Source organism: Sander lucioperca, chromosome 5 (assembly GCF_008315115.2).
Source record: "Sander lucioperca isolate FBNREF2018 chromosome 5, SLUC_FBN_1.2, whole genome shotgun sequence".
In the NCBI taxonomy this organism is placed as follows: Eukaryota; Metazoa; Chordata; class Actinopteri; order Perciformes; family Percidae; genus Sander; species Sander lucioperca.
In genome coordinates this window covers 9,345,846-9,353,894 of record NC_050177.1, presented here as the reverse complement: position 1 = coordinate 9,353,894, position 8,049 = coordinate 9,345,846, and positions in this window count along the sequence as shown.

Genomic DNA, 8,049 nt, shown 5'->3' with positions numbered 1-8,049 from the left:
GGTGCTGGTGATCACACAGCCGCTGTAGGCCAAGATTTTTTTTATGGTGTGATGTTCTTGTGTCATGTTGTATTTTAGGCCTGTAAAATAGATTTTGTGCGGAGCTTAAGATCACTGGCAAATGGCCATGTTCTCGTCATTCTCTCTGATTCTGAGACAAAGACTGAGTCAGTGTGCGAGTGTCCAAACCTCTCCAATCACAGGAAGTGGCATATGGAGACGCAGTACAATTATTGAAATTTTCTCTGCCCAAAAGACTCCATGTCGTAGGCAGAAGTAAACAAGCTGCCATTATTGCAGTGCCAACTCGCTTGTAAATCCACACAATCGCTCTGCAATGTATTGTGTGGAGGATTTTACATTTAAGCTGCTTTTGACCAGCTACCAATATGTTCAGGAGATCCCGTAGAACCTGTTACATAGTTCTCGCAAATGCCATTGAAATAAAGTTTAGTCAGTTTTAGGCTGAATCCGATTTCTCTATCTTACCCCTTCCCCTTCGTCTTACCCCTAGGCCTTGTCCCTCGAAACAGAGTGGTAAGAGCTAGGGGTGAAAACATACCCCTATGAAATGAGACACCACTTGGTTACGGTTACGTCATCATACATCGTCGCTAGCTGGCTGCTACATCACCAACAGGCAAAAACATATCAAAATATATTATATTACAGAACCATTATCAACTATTAGAACCATAACTTACATGTCACACACATATAAAAAAGGCACTCAAATGTATAAAACTCAATAAAGACACACAAGACCACAAACAAAAAAACTACAGCTATTCTGAAATTCCAGACCACATCCTGATGCCTGTTGGCCAGTAACCTTTCCCTCCAACCCCATTTTTTTCATTAGTGTCCCGTATCATAACCAACAACAATGTACAGGTGCATGAACAGGAATGAATTACACATGATTACAATAATACAGTACCAATACAATAATGAATGGCTACAACATGAACGCATGACTCACTCCCATAGATTTAAGAAACTTCTGCTCGTTTTCAGCCCGAAAGTGTATTAGCTGACAGGTTTCCTCCGGCGTCCCTGTGTGATACAGGACGGTATATGTAAAGCATGTATCGATGTCTCCAAAGCAAGTAGTGTTATGCACTGATATCAAAATATTATATAATATAATTTATATCAAGAAATTCGCTGCTAATGGAGTTTAGTTAAAACTGTAGACATGCATGGAGTCCATTCAAGGAAGAGAAATGCAGGACTGTTGTGCAAATCAGCAATGTAACGTTAGCCTAGCAAACTAGCGATTTACTAGCAAAGGGAAGGGGTAAGACAGAGAAATATGATTCAGCCTTAGTCAATTTTGAACTTGACTGCTGTGATGCAGATATGTCCTTCTAGCTGGGTACCCTCCTCTGCATATGTTTCCTTTCCAAAATTGCACTTAAAAGTTGACATGTTACACAGTGCAAGAAGTCATGGATTGCAAGTTTGTTGACTTATCATCACAAGCTAGCAAGTAATGCTGGATGAGGTTTACCACACACTAGAGGATGGATACCCGAACCGAGGCCGGGTTCGGCCATATATTTAGAAATGATGTTCGGGTTTGGGTTGGGATCGGTCACATCAGCGCGATAAGACATTGAACATTTTAAATTTAAAAAAGCTTATTATGTAGGTGCGCACCTGTGTTAACGTGTGCTTGTTGCCCCGTGTGCGCTGATGCGCTCATCTGTTGACATTTCCGAATGCCTTCCCACAGTTGCTTAATAAAAGCGGGCTTTCCACACAAACAAACGTACATGTGTCATTAGTATGAGTAAAAAAATGTGATTTTAACTGTGTCGTGCTCGGGTCGGACTTGGACATAAATATCTTAATGCCTGTCGGGCTCGGGCCGGATTCGGTTACTGCTCTGTCGGACGCGGGCCGGGCTCGGACAAAAAAATGAGGCCCGATCTGCGCTCTACCACACACCCCATTCACATTCAGACTGTGGAGGCGAGACAAAAGTGTGAATTTAATTTTTTCCCAAAGCGAAAGCGTATATCATAACTAATTTCACACTAGTGTTTTGGGACGGAATAACTTTCACATGGGCTAATGTTTGAGTGGACGGTTGCCGACGGTAATTACCCTAAACATCTGTGCTTTGTACCCTCAGCGAAAATGTGGTCATTTCAACTGAACCAACTACTAATGGTGGCATCCCTGGAGAGCAAAGAAAAACAAACTTGTCTGCAGTAGTTAATTCAGGCCCATAATTAAAGTTATAACTATAATGTTATAGTACTTCTGGCTGCTATGAGCTGCGTTAGACACCTGATGTTGTTTTTATTTGTTTGTCATGAAACTCCACAGTCAAGCACAAAGCTGTCTCTACAGCAACAGCAATAGGTATCCAGAGAAGAAAGCAATATAAATCAATTTTATTCATAGCCTCAAATCATAACAAGAGTTATCTCAAGACACTTTACAGATAGAGTAGGTCCAGACCACACTCTATAATTTGCAAAGACCCAATTCCAGTAATTCCCCCAAGAGCAAGCATTTAGTGTGACAGTGGTGAGGAAAAACTTCCCTGGGGGTGTGATGAACAGTGACAATACTAGTCACAATAAAGATAATGGAACTATGACTAGAAGTAGTAGTTGCAGTAGTTCATGGCGTAGCAGGGCATTGCAGGGCGTTACAGGGTATACGCTTCTGTTGAAAAGCTGCTTGCCTTTCTTATCCTCGCTCTCAGACAGACCAAACTGGTCAACATGACTACATAATATGCAATTCACTGATGTCGCATTACATTGTTTCTGGTTACTAACAGTTGCATCACATTACTGTTTGGGACCGCTAGTGTATCAATGTGTATTTTCTGCCAGAAAATGTAGTGCAGTTTCTCAGAATCTTACTTTGCGTGGGCAGTGAACTGATGAAAACACTCAAGGGAGTACTTTGCTGTCATAAGACTCCCCACAGGTTTACCCTCTTCACCACAGTGCATGTGCCATTTTGCTGTTACCAGCTGCAAGACCGTGACATGCAGACAGCGATGCGGATTACAGTAAGATGAGTGTTACTCTACTAGTGTTACTGAGTGATGTCGTGTTGGCGAACACTGCTCAAATATGTTGAAACTCAAGTCATGATTGAAAGATATTATATTGAGAAAATTAGAGCTGCTTAATCTCAGTTATTTTTTTAAATAATTGATTAAACATTTAGTACAGTGAGTCCCAAGCTTTTTTTAACCAGTTGTGACCAGTTCTACCAAAACGTTTTTTTCTTTGTTGTTTTTATCAGCCTAAAGAGGTCACATTATGCCGTAATTCACCATATGGCAAAGATTAGGAGAAAGTCTGGGAAAAAAGAAACATAATTTGGTGTAGCAGAGATATGTATTTTTCTGGTTCCTTTGTTGTTAATAATCGGGCAACCCTATTTAACTGGCATTGCTATAAAACAGAGAAAAACAGCAAATGCTCACATTTTAGAAACAGAGAATGTTCTTCATCTGTAGGCTATAGTAGACTGACAGAGGATATATGTTTTGATCTATGGCTACGATCCCAACTGTTCGGACAATCAAGACCATGTCTGCGTCCATCTCCATCTTTACCTTAGAGGGGGCACCGAGGCAAGCGTGGAGGAATTGAATACCGACTAGGGCATCTAACTACTTAGATGCATCGTGATTCTCTCTAGAACGTTTCGATTATCGATTCTGATAAGTTAATAATCGATTTAAAATTATTATTTTTTTAATGTGTTGATTTTTGTTAGGGCTGTCAAAATAACGCGTTCATTTCGATTAATTAATCTGAGAAAAAATAACGCGTTAAAAAAAATAACGCAGATTAATCCATTCCATATTGACGTTTGACCCGGAGCCGTTCTAGCCACCATTCGACTGTAAAATGAAGGAGGGAGACGAGAATGTTCTGCCTGGATCATTAACTGGAACATTTACTTGTAAAAATCTTCTTCCTGCCAACCCTGGCTACCGATATCTGGTGCCACTGATATGTCTGCACTTCTCTCTGATGCTCTGAAGACGATACAGGAAACCCAAACACCGCTGCACGTGACGCTAGTTAACACTATACTCAACAGCAGCTAACGTTAGCCTACCGCTAGCTAGTAGCTGGATTAAACACGGTTAAAATGCTGACAGCTAACGCTAAACGGTGTAAAGTTTGACTGTGTTTTACTGTAGAGGATTCAACACTGGTATGTAACAATCTGCAGCTGCCGAGCTGCCGTCGGACAAACAACACAGACGGTGCGTTCAATGAAACTGGTAAACTACAGCCTCGTGGTGCAAAGTTATTGTAAATGTCCATTTCCCATCTGGTGGTTGTTTTTGTCGTTCAACAGCAATTTACTAGTGAAATAAGTTATTGTTATTGTTATACATTATTATTAAATCATTTAATTTTGACCATATGGCCTTAGCAATAAACAAGTCGTTCTTTAATGTCACCATCTGTTGTTTAGTACCCTTTTTTTTCTTTTCTTTTTTTACTTTATTAAAAAGTATCGGTTCAGGCACCGTTAATTATGTATGCGATTCATTTCGATTAATTAATCAGAGTATGTAATTAATTAGATACAATTTTTTAATCGATTGACAGCCCTAATTTTTATTTAAAAGTTACTGTCTCCAGACAAGTACCAATCAGAAAACAGAGTGACTGAAAGAGGATGCGATAATGGACAACAACTTAGTTTAGGCAAGAGTGCAGAAAAAAAAAACACACAAAAATGGCCAAATTGTATAAATACACATGATCTGCTAAGACATACATAAAATAATTAGGCAAAACACATAGGCTCTTCATCTACTTTATCACATTACATCTGACCATCTCATGTTTCATGTTCTAAGAAGCCAATTCTCCACCTTTAAACATGACTGAGCCTCTGACATGGAAGATTACTGGGAGAGAAGGTGACTTTCACAAGCATGTTTAAGGCTTAAGCATAGAATGACTACAAAATAAAAACCTCAGTAGACAAAATATTTCATTAAAACTTGTGTGTGGCAAATACTCTACATGTCCAGATCTAAGCTTTGTCTAGCTGCTTTGTCTAGGAAGTAATTAGCAAACTCTGAGTAGCAAACTATACTATGTATATTTTTAAAAATCACGCATGGAAATGTACATAAAACAATTGTTGCATCGATAATCGGTTTAGAATCGCATCGGTTTAGAATCGCATCGTTGGAATCGAATCGCGAGGTGCCAATCGATTTCCCACCTCTAACACCGACTACCTGTTGGCAGCTACCTACAGGCATAAACATGTAGAAACCGATGTTTCAGTCTGCTCTGTCTACGCTGTCCACTCTTGTCCACTGCGCTGTGCAAACACAGCTCTCTGCAAATAGCGACTTTTTACAAACAAGCTAAAATGAAAGATGTCAGTTTGTAGTCTAACTGTTTATCTTAGTTTGCAATGAATTTTGCACTTTGGACAAACTCTTGTAAACGTAGCTGCTGACTAAACGAACCATCCTCTCCTCTGGAGCGGTAAACCTATGGATGTATTATAAGACCAAAACAGATACATGTGGCTACTTAATATGACCGTGATTGACACCGCGTTCTTCATTCTTGATGATGTTGCCAGTTGTATTCTTTTGTAACAGCTTATTTCAAATGAGGCATACAGGACGAATGCTAGCCTGCTTATCAGTCCATTCATCATTAAAGCTGTTGTTTTCCACAACTTTTCGCTTCAGCCTCTTTGACAGTGACATTTTTTACCTGACAACAGGCCTTTCTTTCTGCAAGCATTTTCCACCAATCAGAACGCTGCATACTACAACAACATTTCAGTAATCAAAGACTTTAACCATCACTCCTCAGTGAACTGCCCCCTAATCTGAGATAATTTTCTAGTTAAGTAGACTATCTAGTTATCATTATGGAGTTTCCATGTTTTTTAGGAGTTTGCTTACACTAATACATGTAAAAAATATAGCATTAATTTAGTTAGAAAGTGAAATATCAAACAAGAATATGCGTATTAGGTATAAATACATTTTATTTGAAAGTCGGGCCCCCGGAGTGTCTGCTTAAAAAAATTCTGGCCCTTTGAAAAATGTAGTCGATGACCCCTGGTCTAGCCTTACTGCTAATGGCACAACATACATTGGCAGTGGCTAGCTGGGTTATAACCATTTTCTGAAGCTTCGTGGTAGGTGCGGCGTATATTTTCCAGCTTTTTTGTCCTTTGCCAGTCACACCTATGATATTTCTTTCAGGGCCAGTAAAAATTTAGAAGGGGCCAGCAAAACTCTGATCTACTGGGCCCGGGGGCCAGTGGGGATTTTTTTTAATGTGGAGTCCTGCTCGTAAATTTCATGTGACAAATAATATTGATTGATTGATTGAAGTTAAGGGGTAGCCCAAACAGAAAAAAAAAAACAGACAACCACTTTTTCCTAGTCAATTGAGGCCAACATTTGATTATGTAAAGTTAAAATGGCAGCTAGGGAAGCAGCACTCTGAGTATGCAGGATTCTCTCAGGACATCCTTATCATCTATTCTTTCATTTGCCCAAGGCGAGGTTTGAGACCCTGAAATTCAGGGGATTAATGTCTGCAGTGATAACAGACAGGATGTGCTGTTGGACTCGAAGCTGCAATCCACAGGACTGCTGAACCATGACGCCCTTGCGAAGTATTTCATTTATATTTTAGGAATGAAATAAAAAGAAATAACCAAATCAAATGAATGATAAATGAAAGTACAAGGATAATAATAAAAAAAAAACCATTCAGTGTAATTTTAATTGCGTGCCGTGTCGGTAAAGTAAAAACTGGGAGTAAAGGCACAACGAAGGCTAACCTCATTTTCTTCATTTTCAGAGGCACCTGATTCATCAAAGGGGGGGGGGGGGGGGGTTCAGGCTGCCCTCACCACTACCAGGTGGGTTTCATTGAGTCATCCTCGGCTGCGGCAAGCTGTTTGTTTGTCAGTCGCTCTCCAGAGTGCTGAAATTCTCCTCATTGGCTGTCTGTATTTACTGGAGTTTATAGTGGAAATCTCAGATGGTTCCAACCATTTGGTGCGTCAGGTTAGTAGTAATGTGCATGTTACTGGAAACCAGTTTTCCACTGTCCAGAGGTGGTATAAGGAACTTTTAAAGCAAACATATTCTATGATCTGGTGTAATGCTTGTTCTTTTTGACCTCAAGTTATGCTGGTAAATACAGTATATCTGAAACTTAAATGGAAAGGCCTTATATAAAGTAAAACACAGGTACACTTATGTGTCCAGATATCAGTGATGACTGATCTGACCTTTTCATTTAACTCACATATATGAGATGTGAACTTATCTTGAGTGATGAATCAAATTGCACTACAGTAACTGATGTCTAATGGCTTAAGGGTAGAGGCGGCAATTTAAGCACGCATGATATCTCCATCCACTGTTGATGGCAGGATTTCCTGCAGTGTTTTATGACGGAGGTGGGCCACCTTGACTGAAACGAAGACCACCTCTAATTAGGGCTGGGCGATATGGAGAAAATCAAATATCACGATATTTTTGACCAAATACGTCGATATCGATACCGCAACGATATCGTAGTGTTGACTATTGGTGCTTTCACAAAATATTTACACGATGAGATTTTTGATAAATAATCATCAGTAATGTGGATATAATGACTAAGTGGGTAAAGGGAAATAATAGAACAGCTAGGAACGATTGTAAGGCATGTATGGTAGAACAGAAGAATGTAGGAAGTAGAGGTGTGAATCTTCACTGATCTCCCGATTCGATTACGATTATCATGTCTTTGATTCGATATCTCGATGCATCACGATGCGTCAAATACATTTTTACTATTAAAGCCATATAGGATATTTAATTCATAGCTTATCAAGCCTCAAAAACAAAACATTCTGCAGTGCTCTAATACTAAATAAATTGGATACATAAAACTACAGCACTGAGCACATGGCACTTCCTGAATGTGCAAAACATAACAGAATATGTAAACAGAAAGGTTGTTAGGCCTACATTAAATTGTAAACAGAAATAATCGATTATGGCCC